Source organism: Sinocyclocheilus grahami, unplaced genomic scaffold (assembly GCF_001515645.1).
Source record: "Sinocyclocheilus grahami isolate Dianchi unplaced genomic scaffold, SAMN03320097.WGS_v1.1 scaffold87.1, whole genome shotgun sequence".
Classification (NCBI taxonomy): Eukaryota; Metazoa; Chordata; class Actinopteri; order Cypriniformes; family Cyprinidae; genus Sinocyclocheilus; species Sinocyclocheilus grahami.
Genome location: NW_015505266.1, coordinates 1,820,629 through 1,844,908, shown reverse-complemented (window position 1 = coordinate 1,844,908; position 24,280 = coordinate 1,820,629). Strand labels below are relative to the sequence as shown.

Sequence of the window (24,280 nt, the reverse complement as noted above, 5' to 3'; positions counted from 1 at the left end):
GCCGCTGTAGTGCTTTGGGACGCTGGCCATTAAAAACATGTTGTTTGATTAAAATCAGGAAAGGTTTTTCAACTGTACTGCGGTTTCAGAACAGGATCCAAATATGAGATATGCTAGAAATCACCTCCAAACACAACACACACACAAATGGAAATGCAACACACATTTCTGCCACCGCTGAGGTGCGATATCATGATGGCAGTGAGTTTGTCACGGCACGGTGCAGGTAAGTGTGAGGATCTGTGTTTTGCTAACACATTAGCTCTGTTCCAAAACCTAGTGAGCATTCTGTTAGCAGCATTCATCTCAATGGCACCATAGAAGTATACAATTTGAAATATGCTATAGCTTTGTTTATGGGTGCCCAATTTTGAGTCTGTAAAAAAATATTTCATCAGAATACACAGCTACTCTAAAAGCTAATACTGAATCGCTAAACATCGCACAGAAACTATTTTCATTCAAAAATGATAAATAAATAACCCTAGCTAGTTAGTCCACACCATATTTCAAGTGGGTTTGCCATCAACATTTTGCTAAGATAAAGCAATAAATCTCTATTTTCTAAAGAATTTTTATTTTTTTGCATTTTTGCGACTGGACAGATAGCGAAGTGGGAGAGAGAGAGAGAGAGAGGGATCGGGAAAGGTCCTCGAGTCGGGATTCGAACACTGGACACCCAAAGCACAATGGCGCTGAATGTCAGTGCGCTGCCCACAAGGCTATCGGCAGCAACATAAATCTCTATTTTCTAAGCATTAAAAATACACAGCAAGCAGAAATACTCAGTAAATCAGTCCATAATTTACAGTAATTTCTCTTCACTTAGTCGGCCATATTGGATTTATTTCCTCAGCTCGTTGCAGTGCATTCTGGGATTGCTTTAAAATGCCAGGCTTTGGAACACAGCTAATGTGTAACTAAAACAGAAAAAACAGGTCAGACGGACTGAACCAGAGACAAACAGTCAGAGATGTCTGACACCAGGGAAAACAAAGGACGATTTGTCTGACAACAGGAGTCCGATTACTGACAGACTCACTCGTACAGCAGCGCACGGGTGTGAGGAGTGTGTGCTGTGTCAGTGCGCTTACCGCCTGCGTCTCTATTTGTGCTTGATTACACACAGCATGCCCACAGAGGCCACTGCCACTTCTACAATTGCGCACAAACACACAGAGGCCTTTTCTTCCCATTCGTCACTGTATTCCTTGCTAGTCTGACAAGGAATACTATTGTGAAAATTGCACGTTTAGAAGACGGCGTCATTATATCAGCTGCTGCCGATAATGACATATCAAGGCACGTAAAGTGTCTTCTCATCTCCTGTGGCGCGATCAGAGCGTTTCAATTCACACAATCCCTGCTCATCACTGCAAACACGTTAGAGTTTACATATATTTTCTCTGCCAGAGATGCTATCAGAGACTGGGGACAGAGATGTTGCGTATGTTTACTTGCGATATCATGATGGCAGTGAGTTTGTCACGGCAGGGTGCAGGTAAGTGTGAGGATCTGTGTTTTGCTAACACATTAGCTCTGTTCCAAAACCCAGTGAGCATTCTGTTAGCAGCATTCATCTCAATGGCACCATAGAAGTATACAATTTGAAATATGCTATAGCTTTGTTTATGGGTGCCCAATTTTGGGCAGTTTTGAGTCTGTAAAAAAATATTTCATCAGAATACACAGCTACTCTAAAAGCTAATACTGAATCGCTAAACATCGCACAGAAACTATTTTCATTAAAAAATGATAAATAAATAACCCTAGCTAGTTAGTCCACACCATATTTCAAGTGGGTTTGCCATCAACATTTTGCTAAGATAAAGCAATAAATCTCTATTTTCTAAAGAATTATTATTTTTTTTTTGCATTTTTGCAACAGGACAGATAGCAAAGTGGGAGAGAGAGAGGGGGATCGGGAAAGGTCCTTGAGTCGGGATTCGAACACGGGACACCCAAAGCACAATGTCGCTGAATGTCAGTGCGCTGCCCACAAGGCTATCGGCGGCAACATAAATCTCTATTTTCTAAGCATTAAAAATACACAGCAAGCAGAAATACTCAGTAAATCAGTCCATAATTTACAGTAATTTCTCTTCACTTAGTCGGCCATATTGGATTTATTTCCTCAGCTCGTTGCAGTGCATTCTGGGATTGCTTTAAAATGCCAGGCTTTGGAACACAGCTAATGTGTAACTAAAACAGAAAAAACAGGTCAGACGGACTGAACCAGAGACAAACAGTCAGAGATGTCTGACACCAGGGAAAACGAAGGACGATTTGTCTGACAACAGGAGTCCGATTACTGACAGACTCACTCGTACAGCAGCGCACGGGTGTGAGGAGTGTGTGCGCTGTGTCAGTGCGCTTACCGCCTGCGTCTCTATTTGTGCTTGATTACACACAGCATGCCCACAGAGGCCACTGCCACTTCTACAATTGCGCACAAACACACAGAGGCCTTTTCTTCCCATTCGTCACTGTATTCCTTGCTAGTCTGACAAGGAATACTATTGTGAAAATTGCACGTTTAGAAGACGGCGTCATTATATCAGCTGCGGCCGATAATGACATATCAAGGCACGTAAAGTGTCTTCTCATCTCCTGTGGCGCGATCAGAGCGTTTCAATTCACACAATCCCTGCTCATCACTGCAAACACGTTAGAGTTTACATATATTTTCTCTGCCAGAGATGCTATCAGAGACTGGGGACAGAGATGTTGCGTATGTTTACCAAGTCTGAAGAGGAGCAAACTTACAAAAAATGCCATGCACACTGTAACGCGAAAAGGGGCCTCGTGCACTCAAAGCACATGGCCACCCATTTCACGATGACGTAATTTTCGTCGTGCACACCTTTGCGCTTGTGCAGATGCAGAGAGTATAAACCAGGCTTGAGCTTTCCTACACTGCAGCGACAAATTAAATTTGTGTCTCATACGTACGAGGCATCAGCTTACTGTCGGGGATTTGTCGTGTCGCATCCAGTGTAGACAGCATCACTGATTATAATGGGTTCTACTGTATTTTGTCGTGCCGCGCCGCTCATGTAAAAAAGAATGAAATAGCATTTTCTTGTAAAAAAGTGTTCTGTTGTTTTACTTACAATTTCAAAAATTATTTTTTTACAATGTGCTTGCTTTATTTCTAGACAAACTTTCAGTATATTTACGCATGAATGAACCACTGAGAGACTTTCTCTAATAAACTCACCGTTTCTGATAGCTGACACACTCAGAATACGCCTCGGGCAAACTGGCACCATCCCACACGTCCAAGTGTAACAAACCTGCCGAGAGAAATACAGATGCTGATGATGTCTGACATTAGCGAACTCTTAACAGCACCGCTAATTACATGTAAATGCAGATCACCGCAGGCCTGTTTAACCCTGCGGCTATAATAGCTTTGGCTGGAAAAACTACAAATTTATTTGAGTCCAGGGGAAGTTTTATCCAGCATGGACACAGATGATGATGATGATGATGTATCAATTTAGAAGGCGACTAATGATCTGAATTTGCTTGCAAGTGGCTAATTACACACATATGCTCCTAAAAATGTGTATTAATTACGTTGACGAAGTTATTAGCAGGATACTTCAGTGCAGATTCTCTGTCAGTCAGAAGTCATGTGACTTTTTTACCATTAAATTTGTGCATTCACATGAATACTTGCTTATATACACGTGTGTGTGTGTGTGTGTGTGTGTGAGAGAGAGAGCGAGAGAGTGTGTTTCTATTGGCAGATAATCAACTGCAAAGGCAGCAGTGCAATTAAAATGACGAATTGGCCGTGAGCATAAAGAATCTTCCCTGTGTGTTAATATCCTCCAGAGCCAGCTACACCCGGGAAACACGCGCACACACACACACCATCTGAATGGCTGCACATTTAATTGGTAGCCATGCTAATTGCAGACAGTACATCATTTTCACCGTGTCCTTTCAAGGGCCCGAGGCCTCGCAGAACATTAGTGGGTGAAGACCATGACAGCCGGATCACACCTTGAGAATTACCACCTTCACTTAAAACCCTAACATAATCATTCTGTGATTTATTTATAAGGTGGATGTTTACTTATGTATGAGAACAACAGAGAAGAATACCCACACCTGAAACAATGCAGAAAGGTGCACTGAAGACATGAAATATTATGAAGGGAGAAGATTAATTTAGTAAAATAAGCCATGAAAAATAAAATAGAATAAAATAAAAAAAAAATAATCTGGGGATAAATAGGTAACAGTTCTGTAAGTAATTACTGCAACTAAAAATTATTTTAAGAGCGAATAAATGTAATATAATATGCCATGAGAAATGAAAAAAAAAAAATTATTAAGAAGATTAATGTGATTAAATAAGCCACAAGAAATAAAATAAAATAAATATCTGGGGATTAATGGAAAAGTTTTGTAAATAAGGTCTGCAACTAAAAATTATTTTAAGAGAAGATTAATGTAATACAATAAGCCATGAGAAATAATAATTAATAAAACAAAAAATGAAATTAAAAATAAAACAATCTGGGGGTAAACAGAAAATAATTAAATATGCAAAAAATTTAATTCTGCAACAAACAATTATGAAAAAATATTAAATGTATAAGCCATGAAATACTGGGGGAAAATAGGCAACAACTATATAAAGAAGGATCGCAACAAACAAGTTGAAAAAATGTTAATGTAACATATGTATTATATTAAGATATAAACATTTATAAATTCAAATAATTTAATGGGGGCAAACAGGCAACAATTAAATAGAAAAGGTCTGCAACTAACATTTACTTTGAGGGACGAGTAATGTAATATAATAGATAAATAATAAAATAAAACATGTATCAAGACAGAAAGCCAACAATTTATTTCAATTAGTTGTTCTATATATATATATATATATATATATATATATATATACATACAGAGGCGGACGTACTTAGTTACTGTCCGCCTCTGTATATATATATATATATATATATATATATATATACACACATATACATCAATGTCATAACAAATTCAGTTTAGATGACTAAACTAGTCACATGACTAAAGACATCTGTATTCTCAACGTTAGCGATTAGCTTCTACAGTACAGCTCTACTGAGATGGCTTACACCACTTATACACGAGTAAATGGGTTTGAATGGTGACTAGTTCCTATTTTAAACCAAATAAGAGTCTTTAGACAGAAAAAGAATGAAATAGAGAGAAACTGTTGTGTGTTTATCAGCCTGCTTGAGACCTATGAATGGCTGAAAGGATGTACTATAGAATGAGTCTGGATTTAGAAAAAGATCAGTGTGGAAAGATCAACGCTAGCATAATGCTTGTAAACAGCAACAAATCTGTCTTTCACTGATTTTCCCCGCTGTCATTTTGAAAGGAGAACATCATAACAGTCCTATTTCTGTCGCTCTTTCACAAATGTACCTCCTTTTATAATCATTCTTTCACGCTGCCATCTGTATTTTCCCCTTTACAATTTTCCTTTTCTCTCTGTAATTGTTGGTGCATGAGGAATGCAGTACTAGTTACATGTATATATAAAAAAGTTTAGTTTATTTATTAAAGGGCACCTATTATGCCCCTTTTTACAAGATGTAATATTGATCTTGGGTGTCCCCAGAATGTGTCTGTGAAGTTTCAGCCCAAAATACCCAAAAGATAATTTATTATAACAGCTGGAAAATGTCATTTTTGGGGTGCGTCTAAAAAATAGCTGTTTTGGAGTGTATCACTTTAAATGCAAATGAGCTGCATATTCCCGCCCCGTCTCCAGAAGAGGGAGTCACGTATATGTCTTTCTACATTGCATATCTACAGCAATAAACAGCCGGTAGAAGCAACATAACATATGAGTACATATGATGATACATAACATAACGCACATATGAGAAGCCAAATGCACTGAAAGTGGAACGAAACAGCGCGATGTTACAGAGCACGCTCAGTGCTGACCCGTCATCGGCGCGGATCAATTGACTTTGTTGATGTTACAACTGCTGGAGCGCTGAGGGTGGAAACTATAGCAATGCAGAGCTGTCAATCAAACCTCGTGGCCCCGCCCTATGCAATGTGACATCACACTGCATGAGAATCAAAACGAGATGGTCCTCACTGCAGAACACAAGATCCAGGGGGCGTGGTTGGATCCAGATCCAACTCCTCCCACCTTACATATACCTAAACCTACCCGTCTCTACACCCTGAAGGAGTGGCTTCACAACAACTCTGTGACTGTTCTTGAATGGCCCAGCCAGAGCCCTGACTTAAACCCAATTGAGCATCTCTGGAGAGACCTAAAAATGGCTGTCCATCAACGTTTACCATCCAACCTGACAGAACTGGAGAGGCTCTGCAAGGAGGAATGGCAGAGGATCCTCAAATCCAGGTGTGAAAAACTTGTTGCCTCTTTCCCAAAAAGACTCATGGCTGTATTCGATCAAAAGGGTGCTTCTACTAAATACTGAGCAAAGGGTCTGAATACTTAGGACCATGTGATATTTCAGTTTTTCTTTTTTAATAAATCTGCAAAAATGTCAACAATTCTGTGTTTTTCTGTCAATATGGGGAGCTGTGTGTACATTAATGAGGAAAAAAAATGAACTTAAATGATTTTCGCAAATGGCTGCAATATAACAAAGAGTGAAAAATTTAAGGGGGTCTGAATACTTTCCGTACCCACTGTATATATATATATATAAATTATTTATACTTATTTTCTGAGGACATCAGTTGTACCTGTTGAGCTATTAACAACAAAAAAAACGTAAATATAAAAATCCGCCGATGCCATATTATTTAACATTATTAGACACTAAAGAGAGAGCAATAAAAAAAAAACTAGGCTAGTTGCAAAACAACAAGAATGTCATGCTCTACTTGGAGAAAAACAGGGGGCGTGGTTGGATCCAGATCCAACTCCTCCCACCTTACATATACCTAAACCTACCCGTCTCTACACCCTGATCCCTAAACGCACCCCTAAACCTACCAATCTCCACCCCCTAGATGTGGATCCAACCACGCCCCCTGGATGTTGTGTTCTGCAGTGAGGGGCTACTGATCAAAACGGCAGGCCTAATGAGACTGACTTGGTTTAATGGGGATTAAAAAATGAGGAGTGGGTGAATTTTTATCATTGTAGGGTGGTTGCATTCACACACTGCCAACTCACATTTATGTCCAAACACCATGTAAAAGTGGATTTTTCCCTTTAATGTCTCAGATTCAGGGGTGTATATATATATACATGCTTTTTACAATGAACAATCTAAAAATATATATAGTCAAATCAATTAAATATACAAAAAATCAATTACTATACAAATCTCAAATTCAATTAGTTTGTAAAAAATAACATACCAAAAAAAAATAATAATAATAATAATAACTACCAACTACAAAAAAGGTTTCATATTATTTAAACTAAAGGACATGACAGATATATGAGGGCAAACAGGAAACAATTATTCATTTAAAAAAATATATTATGACAATCAATTAATCTCAATAAGCTCTATCAGTTGTACCTGTTGAGCTATTAACAACAAAAAAAACGTAAATATAAAAATCCGCCGATGCCATATTATTTAACATTATTAGACACTAAAGAGAGAGCAATAAAAAAAAAAACTAGGCTAGTTGCAAAACAACAAGAATGTCATGCTCTACTTGGAGAAAAACCACCCTGTTGTTTATTACAAGGGTAAATCACATGACTCATTTGCTATGGAAGAAATCACTAGACCGTTTTAACCGCGTCCGCTAATTTGTTTGTTCAAAACAAACATGCGCGATAAACGAAGTAGGCCTGCGTAAACAACTTATCCAAAAATCTCAAAACAACTCACTCAGACGAGCAGGTTCAATCAAATTGTATTTTTCAACAAGCAGCGACACGTAAAACTAAAGAAAGCCAAATATTTACAATTCACATTTTCCAGGACCGCAGGATGTGGCGGCAGAACGGTAAACATAGCTGTCGGCGAATCGGGCCTCGAATGTTCCCTGATGGCGTACGCGTTCATGATGTGCTGTTTCCTGAGTGAAGGGTATTTTTAGAGGTGATCTGTGTGTGTCATCGCAGCTGCTGTCACACACTCCAGCCTCTGAGGAAATGCTGGATTTGGCCTCCATTACGAGCTCATTTCAGATTTGCAGACATGGTTTTACTTGTTCAAACCGGTTGAGAATAAGTTTAGGTTCACGAATAGGTTAATCACCCACAAAAATGAATATTCGGTCTCATTTACTCGCCCTCATTTCACTCAACACTCGACTTTGTTTCTTCTGTGAAACACAAAAGGAAAATTTCTAAAGAACATCCTCATTATTCTTGAATGCGAACTGAGGCTGTAAAGCTCTAAAATGACAAAAAAAAACATTTAAGTAATCCAAACCACTCATATGACTACATTCCAAGTCTTCTGAAGTCACTGTTACCAAAATACAGAAACATAGTTGTATCTATCCACTTATAGCTCTCAAATCCAATATGGATACCCCTTAAGGACAGTCATTGGAGAAAACACAGCACATGCAGGGCCGCATTAAGACCTTAATGGGCCCCGGGGCTATGACTTACTGCAGGGCCCCAGTCACAATAATGATATAGCTTAACATAGGATTTTTATCCAATCAAAGTTTTATAATTCTTGTTACCAATTCCAATATCTCAAAATAAAAAAAACTTACTGAAGACAAGTAAACAGTCATGAATTACAATAGAACAAAGAAATTGACCTACAAACACTTAAAGCACTTTAACTACAAAGACTGAATAGTCTTCACTGTGTAAATTCAATATACATTATTTTACAAAAGTGATTCGGTCAAGGACAGTAAGTTATTTTCTTTCTAATGTTTAATTTACATTATTGACACAAATGGCAAGAGCAGCTATATTAGGCTGCTTTGGAGGAATAGTTCACCCAAAAATGTAAGTTATATTGTTGTTGTTCTAAACCTGAATGAGTTTCATTCTGCTGTTGAATGCAAACGTATATATTTGTAACAATACTGGTAACCAAACAGTGTCTGTGCCCCCATGACTTCCATAGTATGGAGGGGGGAAAAAACACTATTGGAGTGAACAGGGACCAGAAACTTTCTGGTGGTTTACGAATATTCTTCAAAATATCTTATTTTATGTTGAGGAGAACAAAGAAATTTATACAGGTTCAGAACAACTTGAAACTGAGTAAATGATGACGTTATTTAAATTTTTGGGTGAATATCCCTTTAAAATCTCATCATATAATGCCAGGATCGCATAATAGCCAACTAGTGCACATGCTTCATCTTTAACTATTAACGTTCATTTAAGACACAAATAACTGACTGGCATTTTGACACATAACTATATGTATTCGAACGTTTAACAAGGCGCGAAAAATAACTTTATTAGTTTAAATTAAATTAATAAAATAAAATAAATAGTTTAAATTAGTTTAGTCAGGCGCTGTACAAGCAAGTGGCATTTGCCAAAATTAATTCTGCCCCACTGCTTAATGTCCCTGAACAGTTAATTTAGTTTTTAAACCAAAATGATTAAAATGCGCTTAAATGAAAAGCATACATCATGACGCGCAAAATGAATTTCTCAACCCATAAGCGAATATATAGCCCTATAGAGTTTGTTCAAACACAAAAAGCACTATAGCTACATTTATGAAGTTAATAATCAAACTAACCTAAAATCTGTGGGTTTGATGACGCTGTTTTATCTGCTCCATATGTCCGGTCCATTTGCTGTTCCACAACTCCCACTCCATCATCAGCTTTAGTAATATAAACTAGCTGTGGATTTTAGTGACTAACTCATGTTTTCCCCTCTCTCTATTTTATTTTATTTTTTTAAGAATAGTTGACATTTTTACTTATCGAAGATTCTTTGCATGACCATTTCTAGATTACACCAGAATGAAGTGAAGAGAGGTGAATGCAGACATTAGGCGCAGCGATCACCTGATAGATAGGCTGCGTGCACAGTTCGTTCAAAAGTAAAATATATAATAAATGCATTTGATTGGTAAAACAAATCCAAATGTGACGTTTTAATCTCTAATGGTAATGCATGGAATTTACGGAAAAGTGAGGGGCGTGGTGGGGCTTTGGCGATCGGCGCTACCGATGTCCGTCAATCTACTCCACAGCCAATCACGGGCCCCCTCCTTGCTCGGGCCCCAGGGCTTCAGCCCCGCCTAGCCCAATGGTTAATGCGGCCCTGAGCACATGTTGCAAGTATTAAAAGTGATTTCATTTTTATAAAAAAAATGTCAAGGACAATCAGTTACGGGCAATTAACTGAGCTTCTCATTGTCATTTGGCTGAGATGGTTTGTTTTACTGCCTGAGGAATCGAATGGAGAGAGTTCTGGCTCAGCTCGCTTTATACAAAAAGACCTTGTAGCTTTTGCATATTTTATTTGTAGCATTACTCTCAAAAATGCCTTAAAGTCATGAAATCAAAACTTTTTTTAACGTATTACAGATTATTTCTGTAGATTACATCGTTATGGCAGTAGATGGCGCCAAGTAACTGTGTTGAAGAGATTCATTGACACATTTACTAGATTCGTTGAAACACGCTGATTCATTTGGACTTGAAACAAGTAACAGTGCAAATATTCGCATCGCGTTACTAGCTCAATGTTTTTTGTCACTCGCACAAATAAAAACATTGCACATGCTCTCCTCCATTTTCTGGTACAACCGGACGTGAAGAAGCTCTTGGCATGCGCGACAACCTGTCATGTGAATTTCCTGTTCAAGTTAACATTTTTCAACTTGTGCGGAAGACGTGATTAAGGCGAATATTGCGCAGTTGCATCACCCAATTCGTGTCATTCACACCTATTTGCTTCTTTGCTTTGACTTTGTATGTAATCTACTCGAGCAAATAATTCAATTTGCTTGTGGTGTGCACACCAAACGTGAAGCGGATATTCTCATTGCATTATCACTCTAGATTACTCGCGAGATGTTTTTCGTGTCACTCGTGCAAATAAAATCATTGCGTAATGCTCTCCTCCATTTTCTGATACAACTGGACGTGTTAATAAGCTCTTCGCTGATTGACTTGCGCGACAACGCGTCATAGCTACTCTGTGTTTAAACATTATTTAATATTAAGTTCTTGTTTGCTGAACTGTTCTGGAATAGGCAATAACAGACTAATAAAACTACTATTATAAATAAACAGCTGATTTTTGCTGATGCACTAAATTTGCTATCAGTTTCTGATCCTGCGGGAGCGTCGTTCACTCAGCGTGAACAAACATGCGGACATGTGTTCAAACACACACACACACATATATATATATATATACACAAACTACAGCAATAAAGACCCCATGAGAGTCACAGTATGCAGGCCTGCGGGCTCTTGACAGGGTGATTAAGAACACTGCGTACACACGCACACACACACATAAACCAGTGAATGACTGGTGCCTCTGACAAATACACACTTCCCTCCGGAAAAGCTTAAGAAATAAGCCGCCTCTTAAGACCTAGAATGTGTGTTTGTGAGTCTCTGCAGTTTCGAAACATTGCCGCAAATCCAATAGCAATAGTTTTTCTTTTTACTTTCAAAAGGCTTTCTTATTTGGAATAAAATTTTTCAAGATCATGAAGATTTGATGTTGGTGACCCACATACATAAACACCTACAGTGACCCAGACAGTACTGAATGGTTTCCAGCTGGCACAGAGGGCCAAAATGCCACAATGAACCACATTAAAGTGAAAATCCTGCACCTATCAAAAGTACACTTTGATCCAGACTCACTGCTAATGGTCACAGGCAGCGTCTGTAAAACACAGAGACTTACACGCAGTTATTCTGGCCACACAAGTAGATAAAGGGACTCACTCAGAGCAGTTAAAAGCTGTTAAAGTGCCATGTGAGAGCAGTTTACTTGACGTACTGTTTAAGAGAAACCTCAAATACTCACAGAAAAAAAGGGCAGGATAAAGAATGAGCACTAACCCTGATGAAAACGACAACTTTAACCAGTTTAAGCTGGTTTGCTGGTCTTAGTTGTGGACAGAGCACAATATTATATACTTATATTATATACTCACAAGTTACAACACTATTTTTTAGTGTTTGGGAGAGTAGACTACAATGTGTCTGTTCACAAAGGCTGTTTCTATAAAGTGGGGCAGTTCCAACTTTGCGTTTCTCCGATCACAAATGCAGACATGGTTTTATGTTTACGCAGCGCGATACGCAACGCAATGCGTAAAAAGAGAGTACAAGTCATTATAATCCGTAATTATGTCCCCATTGGATGCAACAAATAATGTACAGTATGTGGAAAATAGTGTGTTTTTTTAACCTTAAACTGCATAAACGCATTGCATTACACCAAATACACAACATAATGTTTGTTTTAGCAGCATCATATGACCCCTTTAAGTTTCTAAAAAATTTAGTAGTAGCTTATCAGTGGTGACTGTCAATGTACATATGGCAGAAATAGTAACACTAACTAAATGTGTCTCAGGTAGTGTGATAGCTTCATTATAAAATAAATAAATAAATGGATAAATTAATTATTAATTAAATAAAAACTGCATGTGTTTTTATGGATGCACCAAGATTACATTTCTGGCTGAAACCAATATAAAAAAGTACGGTAATATTAACAAAAATTCTAGATCTAAAAAACGAGTATATATATATATATATATATATATATATATATATATATATATATATAAAAAATATATATTTCATATATCATATATATTCACAATGCCGTTCAAAAGTTTGGGATCAGTAATTTTTTTTTTAAAGAATTTAAAGAAATTAATACTTTTATTCAGCAAGGATGTGTTAAATTGATGAAAGTGAAAGTAAAGACATACTGTTAGAAAATATTTCTATTTTGAATATGCTATTCTTTTTAACTTTGTATTCATCAAAGAATCCTGGAAAAAGTATCACGGGTTCCTATATATACACATACATCTTCTTCATAATAACTGCCATGCTACAATAGATCCCAGCAGGGGACATTGCAGGATGAATATACAACATCTAACTTTCTCCAAATGCAAATCTATGAGGATGTAAACCTTTTCATTAGATGTTCGTGTTATTTTATTCACGCCACGTCCATAAATTTACATAAAACACATTAAAAAAAAACATCTTGCTTCAAGAAAAGTAGATTTATTTTGCATGGGAGATGCAAATTGTCCTAAAGTATATTTCAGTATACTGCTAAACTTTTGATTTTGGGTTGAAATATGATGCAGACACAATCCTGACAGATTCCCGCACATAATTTAGCACAAATCACATATCGAATGGAGTCCATATACAAATGATTTGGTCTCAGAGAAAGAAGGTCACCCTTGACGCCGCTGTTCAGAAATGTCACACAATAGGCAGTTCACTTTTTTTCCAGGGCATAAATTTGTGGCATTCCGGCCCAGATATGTCATAAACGTGATATTTTGAAGAAAATGTCATCTCTTAACTCAATCCAGTTCCACTCCAGTGACTGTGGGTTGCTTCCAGATTGGTTTGCTATAGATGATTCTGTCAGTCTGAGTAAACATTACAAAGAATGTGTGACGCCCCTGAGCCAGAGCTGCAGTGACTTTGGGTGGGTTCACGACAGGACTTTGCACTCTCATTGGTCAGGAGCTGAGGAATTAGGAGGATTGCTGACATGCTATTGGCTGACGAATCGAGCGCTTAAGGAGGGCCGTGTAGGAAGCCACAGGCGAGACTTGCTGTTGACATACAGTACAGTTCAGAATGTGTTCATTTCTCAAACTAAAAAAACAAAATAGAAATAATCAAAACTGACCTTATTTACTTAAATACAATTGTCTTCTTAAATAAATATACTAAGTAATAAAAACAAATACAATAATACTAATAAATATTTAAATGTCCATGGTTTATTGCGCATGACTATAAATATAAATAAATATACATAAAATGTTAGATGTTATTTTTTTGGTGTTTAATAACCTTTTCTGCCTTTATAAAAATAAAAAAAATTCCCTACTGATGTAACAAACACCTAAAGGGTGGAAAAATTGATATTGTCCAATAATAACAGCCTGCTTTTCATGATCCATTCAGAACCGATCAATAAAATGAATTAAAGTCCTGTTCTGTATTATTTAAGAAAATTAGTTTTCAGTTAAATAAGTAAAAACAAAACAAAACAAAAAAAACATACGTGTTTCTTGTTTACAATTATATATTTAAAACAACATGAAATCAAAGATTAATATGCTACCTTTCTTAAAGTTACCTTTTACAATATATATATATATATATATTTTTTTTTTCCCCAATCAAGTCCCTTCCTGCATTATGTGAAAAAAAAAGCTGCATTAAAATCAAATATATCTGAAATGTGTTTGTTTTTAAATGTCTATTAAATATGGCGTGAAATCAAAATTAATTTATAAATGATTGACTATTCACTAAATGTCCCTGTTTTTAGTATGCTAAATTCATCAGTGCTTGTCAGTCTAAGGGAAAAAAAGTTTAGGAAAATATAATTTCAATATATTTATAGTTACATATACAATAATGTTATAAAAAATAATTAAAAAAAATAAGAGAAGTGAAAAATAATATTATCCAATACCCAACCAGCTTTTCACTAATTGTATTCATACGTTTATATAAAATTAAACAATTCAAAATTGAGACCATTTACATTCTTAATACACATTAATACAGGTCCCTGGTTTTATTATGCCAAATCCATTAGTGCACCTTAAGAAAAAAAAGAGGTTTATTATCTTCAGCTTTTAACTAAATATAATGCTCTTCACGTCTAAATGACCTTTTTTGTGCTAAGACCATGCGAGTGGGCTAAAATAATATTTAGTGAGTCTGCAGCCTGATTTTCACAATCTAATCCAATCAAAACAAAATCAAGTCCTACCCTCCATCATTTAACAGAAAAGGCGTTTTCAATAAGAAAAAAGTTAAATACACTTATCTTGGATTTACATGTAGATTTAAAATAACATGAAATCAAAATTAAGCCCATTACTTTCTTAATAGATGTCCATCAACATCTTATGCAATTTTTTTTCAGAGAACTTTATTCTACAGGACAAAGCTTTTCATCAACTTTTATTAAAATGTAATGTATTCAACCTGTAAAATGACTTTTCTTTTCTCCTGAAGCCATGCGAGCGGGGAAAAATAATAGCCTATTATCCAATAATAAGTGTACCGATTGTCATGATCCAATCAAATCCAATCTATAAAAATAAGCCCCGCCCACATTATTTCATAGATTATTATTTTTACACTTAAAAATACCTTGTATTGAAAATGTTTCATGTCTGCAATATGTATAAAATAAAACCAACGTAAATGGAGCAAAAATAAAAGTAATCCAGGTTTACGAACTACGATGCCACAATAACGCAAACTATCTTCGCTCCCAGCGCTGTTGATTTCATTCTCTCACTGATGCAGTTGTTTGCCATTTAACCAATCTGGCACATCCTTGTTTTCTTCGCGCTCTGGATGAGGCTGAACTGCTGACACACGGATTATGTGGAGTCACATCAGCATGGTAATATCGCCCCAATGCTTTTATGATACTGACAGGGGGTGGGGGTTGCAATATTTGGTTCTTTCATCTTCTAAAGCTGAGGTGCTTGTCAGCAGTGCTGAGCCGCAGCTTGTGGGTTGGATTGTATAATGCAGTGGTGACAGGAAAAGGCTTATGGAAAATCATAAACCAAAAACCTCTCGCTCTCTCCTCGTTCTGTCCATCAGGGCCAAGAAGTGCTCAGGATAAAGCCAACCGAGCATCAAACCGCTAGCAATCAACCCGGAAAAACACTGTTTGTCTGTAAACAAAGATACAGTAAATATTTCTCATGAATAACAAATCCCGTCTTTCACTCATGGGTGTTGAAGTACTGGAAGTGAAAACACAAGAGTTGTATTATTCATTTGTTTAGGATGATGGTATTCGCAACTTGCGCAATGTGGCATATTTCTAAATGATATAAATAATAGACTTGCCTTCATCCAGTGGATTTTGTTTGGACTGTAAAAAGTAAGCCGTAATATTATTGGTTATTATGTTTTTATTCCTAGTTTGTGACTAGTTTCTCTGGAAAAATGCGCCATTACAACACTGATTGGCTGATATCCTTGAAAAAAAAAAAACCTGAATCAAAAACAGTGACAAAGATGCAGACCTTTAAAAAAAAATAAAAAAAGACAAATGAAACAAGAACAAATTAAATAGTAATATGAAACTTACTTTTACGTTTTGAACCAATATGATTAAGTAATTAAATATGTGATATAATTTTTTATATTAAATACAATTTGAAAAAAACAGCACATTACAGATGATTAAATTTAGTACAAATATAATTCATTAAATATTTGATATTATTAAATATTACATTTTAATAATAAAAACAGTCTACTAAAGGTTTTAAAAGAGTTGTATTATTCATTTGTTTAGGATGATGGTATTCGCAACTTGCGCAATGTGGCATATTTCTAAATGATATAAATAATAGACTTGCCTTCATCCAGTGGATTTTGTTTGGACTGTAAAAAGTAAGCCGTAATATTATTGGTTATTATGTTTTTATTCCTAGTTTGTGACTAGTTTCTCTGGAAAAATGCGCCATTACAACACTGATTGGATCGGATTAAAAAAAAAAAAAAAACCTGAATCAAAAACAGTGACAAAGGTGCAGACCTTTAAAAAAAAGAAAAAAAAAATGAAAAATGAAACAAGAACAAATTAAATAGTATTATGAAACTTACTTTTACGTTTTGAACCAATATGATTAAGTAATTAAATATGTGATATAATTTTTTATATTGAATACAATTTGAAAAAAAAAACAGCACATTACAGATGATTAAATTTAGGACAAATATAATTCATTAAATATTTGATATTATTAAATATTACATTTTAATAATAAAAACAGTCTACTAAAGGTTTTATATGCACAAATAGGATTAATTAAATATGATAAATATTATATAATTAAACATTGTTTTAATAGTAAAGACAGCCCATTAAAGATTAATACTGTAAATTTATTTTAAAAGTACAAATATGATTAAATAATTAAATATTTGATATAAATCAATGTTAGGTTTTCACGTTAAAAAAGACAGCCCATTAAACATGATTAAAATTAGTTTAAGATATACAAATATGATTACATCTTCTTGTAAAGTTGAAAATAAAAAAAATAAAGATTGTTTTACAAGAATATACAATTGCAGTATTTCTACTTCAAAATTTCACATTCAATTCAATGTGTGACTTGCCATTTCTGTGTAATTGTGAAACGTGCTAGCAATTTCTGAGTTAAAGTTGATTCTACAACTTTTTTCATTCAGATATTCATTTTTCAAGCTTGACAACCACAATATGCTTCTGTTGTATAAAAGGAACAGCATGAACAACAGTGTTCTTCAAAAATTCTCTTTTTCTCCTCAACAGAAGAAAGTCAGTCTCACAGGTTTGGAGCGTCATGAGGGTGAGGTGAACTACACCTTTAAGAAGTTCCTGAGATGAATGTGTCCTCTAGAGAGCAGGTTGAACTTCAGAGTCCTAACGGTGTTTTTGATATGAGATCACAGGCAGACCTTACCGTTTCCATATGTGCGGCAGGAAGCCGTGAGTTGTGTTTCCATGGTGCCGTGAATAATTTCAGCTCTCTCGCACATGCATAGCTCACGCTTTATGAGGTGTCGGAAAAATTGAGCCGAGGGTTTGGCTACTCCAACACCCCTCACACGAAGGAAAACCTCCATTTCCGTTAGATGTACCCAGAAGTCATCAACATTCCTGCTCTTTTCAGGAAATTTCACGTTAAGATTGAAACAATGACTCACCGATTTGAGTAATTGTTTCTAAATTACCTGTGCGATTGTAGGACCTCTTAACGCTGAATTTTTGCAGATGTAACAAGTCTCTGGACATGTTCACTGCTGCGTCTAAATCCAGAAACTCCTCTGTGAATTACCCTGTTGAGTGTAAAAAGTTTGGTTATTTGCAGGTATGACGATCATATTTACATTAACTTTTTCATACTGTAAAGAATAGCCGTCAATGGCCATTTTACCAAAAAATGTCAACATAATCGGTTCTTTAATATCGGTACCTCGATATATATATATATATATATATATATATATATATATGGATCGGGAAAGGTCAATTCAATGGCGTTATATGTCCCACACTAGGCTATCGGTGCCAACAATTTTATTACAACATTAACTACACTGTAAAACATTAAGCAGTTTTAAATAAACTTATATATTGGTCAAAAGGTGATTTATTTATTTATTAAAAATTTTGTTTTTGGCTTTTTATACCTTTATTTTGATAGAACAGTAAGTGGACAGAAAGCGAAGTGGAGGGACGGGATTGGGAAAGGTCCGCAAGCTGGCACTTGAACTCGGGACACCCGTTGGGCAATTTTTTATTTATTATTTTTTTAATTATTATTATGTTACTTCAAAATAAAAATAAGCTTGACAATTTAGATCCCCAAAAACTGCAATAAATATAATGGTAAATAAAAACATAGTATTAACTTTGAATATTATTGTATGAAAAAAGCAATAACAAATAAATACCATAAAAACAAAAACACTCGATCTTTAGTTAATACATCTGAGGTCACTAATTTACCTATTGTCAAAATAGTTAAAAATGTATGAGTTAAGCTGGCATCCATGTTTCTTGTCGCAAGATGTTCTAAATCAATCAGTTATCAGAAATAACTCCTGCATTTTCCACACACATATAGCTATTTCAGGGAATTAAACATATTTGACACATATTTCTTGATGTTTCTCAGAGCAGTCCTACAAGTAAAGACTGAATTTCTGGGGTTGCAGAAAAAAGATGTTTTAAAGTTGAGTTTCTCGGAAACCTGTGGAAAAGATGCAAAGCAAACAATTAGATATGTCGTGAAAAGAGCCAGCGCATGTCTGTAAAGATAGGGTGTAACTCCATGACTTCATCAGAACCGACCAAGGCCAAAGTTTTAGGTCAAAATATTGGCAAGACGAGGTGAAGCCCAATAAACGCATCCAAATAAAAGATACGTGCGCACACACACACATACACACACACATAAAGAAGAGTGCAAACCCCAGAATAAAACAGCTTGTACATTTGTGTGTTGTAACTGTGCCTGCTGGTTTTGATTATTGAAAATTGAAACATTAAATCATAACACAAACAGCCCATCAAGAAGAAAAACAATTAAAAATAATGAAAACGTGACAAGTTTGTTTCCTTGACAACCTGGTATGAGAGTGTTTTTCCATCTGGTGGGGTCGTGAAATGAATGGTCGCTTCCTCACTCACACACACATACACACGCACGCACGCATGCACACAAACACGCATCCCCAGCTGAGAAAGAAAGAAGTATATTTTCCATTGTCTTCTTCCATTCAGCTAGAAAAGCCTGTTTTTAATCGCAGAGAAGCAAACAAACCACAACATTTCTGCGGGGTTATTAGCGATAGATATATCAGCCAGGCGATTAATCGGACGATATTTGGCCGTTTCGAGGTTATTGGCAGGTTATCTTGTGGGTAGTGCAAAACCCAGACTTACAGGCCTGGCTGATATATCAATCTTTAATAAACCAGAAGAGTTATACGCTGAGATTTTGTGGTTTGCGATTGAAAACAGACTTCCTCCCAAAGAGCGCAAAACTGCTGCGCAATGTGATGCAATCACAACCAATTATACAATTTATTTTTTGCCGAGCAAATAATTGCAAAGAAATCGCAAGGAACGCATTGAATTAAACATGAAATTTTAAAGTAGTAAGACTAAAATAGCACTATTTTCTTGTAAAACGTAATCCAATCATTTTGATTTACAATTTTTAGTTCGTTTTTTTCTAATTAAATTTATACATTCATTTAAATCATAAGTAGCTTGTTTCTAAATGTCTTAGTTTCAGTGTAATTTCCCATCACTAAGATTCTTGTAAATTAAGACCTCAAATCCTTGTTATTATTCTCCCACTCTCTCGGAAATATACAACACCTGAGGTTACATCAGTGACAGGATGTGACCTCATCAGATGACTTCCTGCATCCTGTGCAATTCAGCTGAAGGGAAGCACTGTATCCGTGTATGGATTTACTCTCATCCCGTTGAACATGAACAAGAAACACTGGATGCTTTTGAAGACCTCTTACAGAAAGTACTACGGTTTTACCATGGTAAAATTAAGCTTCCAGATGTTAATACAACAATATTTTGACATTTACAATGGTACATGTTTAATACCACTATGTGTCCAAAAACATGGTTTTATTATGGTACATACTATAAAAGCATGGTAAAACCATGGTATTTTTTTGTTTGTTTATCGTTATGCTAAAAATACATATTTACTTTCAAGCCTTGACATTTACAATGGTACATGTTTAATACCACTATGTGTCCAAAAACATGGTTTTATTATGGTACATACTATAAAAGCATGGTATTTTTTTGTTTGTTTATCGTTATGCTAAAAATACATATTTACTTTCAAGCCAAAAGTCTTATAATGGCATTCTGGTGATGCTTTTTCTCACACACAGCACACTTACACACATTTCTTTGATTAATTATTAATGCAACCGAGGTGGATTCATCTGAAGTGGCTGTCAGCAGCAGAAGATGAAGATGAATTTGTCTACGATCAGACAATACATCGCAAATACTTCAAGTTCAAAGGGCCGGCAAAATATTCACACTCAACCGAGTCAAATTGCACGTTTACGGATTAAATAAAACTAAACGTCAATCAGTGGCAGAAAGTGAATTGAATTTCTTCAAAATTCAAATAAATGCCAATCGGTTTGATAATTTGCAATGACATTTATGCATTTTTGCATAAATTGTAAAATTTTAAATGTAATTTTAAATTTTAAAACGGTCCAACCACATTTTAGGGCCACTGTATCTGCAATTCCTGTTTCATTGCATATTAGAGGATCTAGCTGGGAATCTAGGGCAGACGTGTACAGAAAAAGACTGGAATACAATGAAGAAAGTGCACACAGACACACACTTACTCCTCGATTTGGTCGTTTGAGATGCATGAATGAGAGAAACCTGGCCAGAGAAGAGCAGAAATGAATCCTAAATCCAGAGAAGATAGATATGGGGGTAGAATTGTTGCATTATTCCAAATAAATAGATTATGATCCACAAATAAATGTAAAGCGACTAACAAAAACCGGAAATATTCACAAAATAAATAGAATGAGATCCACAAATAAATCTTAGAGTTTCACAAACATGAATTAAATTCATAAATATATATAAAAAAAATGAAACTTGCAAATAAAAAAATATATTCACAAATATATTTTTATTCTACAAACACAACTTTGCCTGGCATTTATTTGTGAATCGGGTACTGTACATTTGTAGATCGCTGAGCGCATTTGTGGATCGCTGCGCGTATTTATGGATTTTGAGACTATTCTAGTGTCAAGACGCACACCGATCCACAAATGTATGGACTCCACCCACTGTCTACTCAAGCCAATCAGATAACAGCCACACTTCGCTGACCAATCGTAGCACGTAACCAATCACGTTTTGCTTTACAATCAGGGCGGTTGTTTAAGGTTTCTTTATATTTCCATCAGGATCAGTGAATGAGGATAAACTCAGGATTATACACAATTTATGATCATTCACAGATCCCGAACATCATCAGTAATACCCTCATGATACGTCTAAAGCAAATAGAAATCTACTGCGATTAGGGCTGGACAATAATTCAATATCAATATGTATCGCGATATCATTTTTTTTAATAGCGGTGATATGATTTTTAAACACATTTCCGATATACATTGATTTGTGTTTCCCATACATTGATTTATTTGTGGCGTTTGACTTCGTTGAATAAACATGAGCACTGCACGTCGCGGGTGTTTTATAAGGGAAAGGACTGTCTTCAGAAAAGTTTCGATGGCGTTTTCATTAGATCTGATAAAGTAGTGTTCATGAGCGGAGCTGATTTGATTATAGCTGTTACCGGGGGAAACAGCTAGTTCTACCGTTCTCAAAGCACCTCCTGCTGGCAGACAATCAGTTTGCATTTTCAATAAGCGCGTTTGACTTCGTTGAATAAACATGAGCACTGCACGTCGCGGGTGTTTTATAAGGGAAAGGACTGTCTTCAGAAAAGTTTCGATGGCGTTTTCATTAGATCTGATAAAGTAGTGTTCATGAGCGGAGCTGATTTGATTACAGCTGTTACCGGGGGAAACAGCTAGTTCTACCGTTCTCAAAGCGCCTCCTGCTGGCAGACAATCAGTTTGCATTTTCAATAAGCTCGTCTCCAGCAACATGTTTTTGTTGTAGCTCTTTTTTTTCTGCAGCAACTTAGAGCACTTTTCATATTCTTTATCCTGGCTGAAGCACATTTGTTTCAATCTATAAGAATAATCAGCCTACACTACCAGTCAAAAGTTTTTGAATAGTAAGCTTTTTAATGTTTTTTTAAAAAAAAAAAAATTCTAAGAATTCTCTTCTGCTCACCAAGCCTGCATTTATTTGATCCAAAGTACAGCAAAAACAGTAAAATTTTGAAATATTTTTACTATTTAAAATAACTGCTTTCTATTTGAATATATTTTAAAATGTAATTTATTTCTGTGATCAAAGCTGAATTTTTCATTGAATGATTACTCCAGTCTTCAGTGTCACATGATCCTTCAGAAATCATTCTAATATGCCGATTTTCTGATTATCAATATTTAAAACAGTTGAGTACATTTTTTTTTCAGGATTCTTTGATGAATAGAAAGATCCAAAGATCAGCATTTATCTGAAATAAAAAGCTTTTGCAACATTATACACTATTCCATTCAAAAGTTTGGAATCAGTATGATTTCTTTTTTCTTTCTTTTTTTGGAAAGAAATTATAGAAATTAATACTTTTATTTAGCAAGGATGCTTTAAATTATAAATGTCTTTATCATCACTTTTTATCAATGTTACAAAAGATTTCTATTTCAGAGAAGTGTTGTTCTTCTGAACTTTCTATTTATCAAAGAAACCTGAAAAAAATTCTAATCAGCCGTTTTCAAAATAATAATAAATGTTTTTTGAGCAGCAAATCAGAATATTAGAATGATTTCTGAAGGATCATGTGACTGGAGTAATGATGCTAAAAATATAGCTTTGAAATCACAGGAATAAATTGCATTTTAAAATATTTTCAAACAGAAAACAGTTATTTTAAAAGGTAGTAAAAATATTTCTAAATGTTACTGTTTTTGCTGTATTTTATAAATGCAGGCTTGGTGAGAAGAAAAAAACTCTGTTCAATAACTTTTGACTGGTAGTGTATGTTAGGCTATAGTTTGAAGTTAAATATATTAATATTAATTAGGTGAGTCTGAGACGATTATTTGACAGTGATTTCACATTTCTTGTTTGTATGAAGGCTAAATTCAAATAAAAGGTGAACATTAATTTATTTGTGCTGGTTTTTTTCTAAAATATTATATGGTTTTATATGAGGTGTCATAGACTTGCCAAATTCATTTTTTAGAATTTTGTATGCACAGTCATCTGTTGTGGGCGTTCTTGGCAGTTTTTACGAGGCTTTTTTTTAATAGTGTTCATATCGATATCGAATATGAATGAGTAGACATGATGCTGTCTACTCTGGACGAGGCGCGACACACGATGAAGGACATTTATTTATAATGCTATATACATCGTTAGATCCACAAAGCTGCTCATATCCATAAACTGCTTCACTGAAAAACGCTATGTTGGCTGTTGTGTGACGGCAATTTAACCTATTACACAAACACACATTTTTATCATGAGGTTGAATCCAGTCATTTATTAGTAAGTTACTTATTGACGCTTTTCTTTCCATCTTGAATGACACTTCCATAACGCGTTTGTATCCAGTATAGGATTGTTCCTATAGCCGTGATTTAAAGTGCTGTTTCTCTGGCATTTTCAAAGGCATGTAAAATATACTGTGGGGTGGGTTGGCTTGATACACAGTTTAATGGTCTAACGAAATCCAATAACATCTTTTACTGTATCAATTTTTATGGCCCTTATATTTCCTACTTGAGCCAAAGCATATTATGAATGAAGATATTTCAGCAAGAACGCCCTGATTGTAAAGCAAAACGTGATTGGTTATAGCGAGAACGTGCTATGATTGGTCAGTGAAGTGTGGCTGCTATCTGATTGGCTTGA

The 24,280-nt window shown here is 35.5% G+C and overlaps 1 long non-coding RNA gene across 1 annotated transcript in view; it reads right to left on the bottom strand.

Annotated features, from left to right (window-relative positions):
- The window catches only part of LOC107586960 (uncharacterized), a 70,009-nt gene that overhangs the window by 26,716 nt on the left and 19,013 nt on the right, over window positions 1–24,280 (bottom strand). Inside the window, exons 2-3 of the long non-coding RNA XR_001609419.1 lie at window positions 17,929–18,033; window positions 3,221–3,296 (exon numbers count right to left, since the gene is read on the bottom strand). This is a non-coding gene — a long non-coding RNA (uncharacterized lncRNA). The remainder of the gene's footprint in view (window positions 1–3,220; window positions 3,297–17,928; window positions 18,034–24,280) is intronic.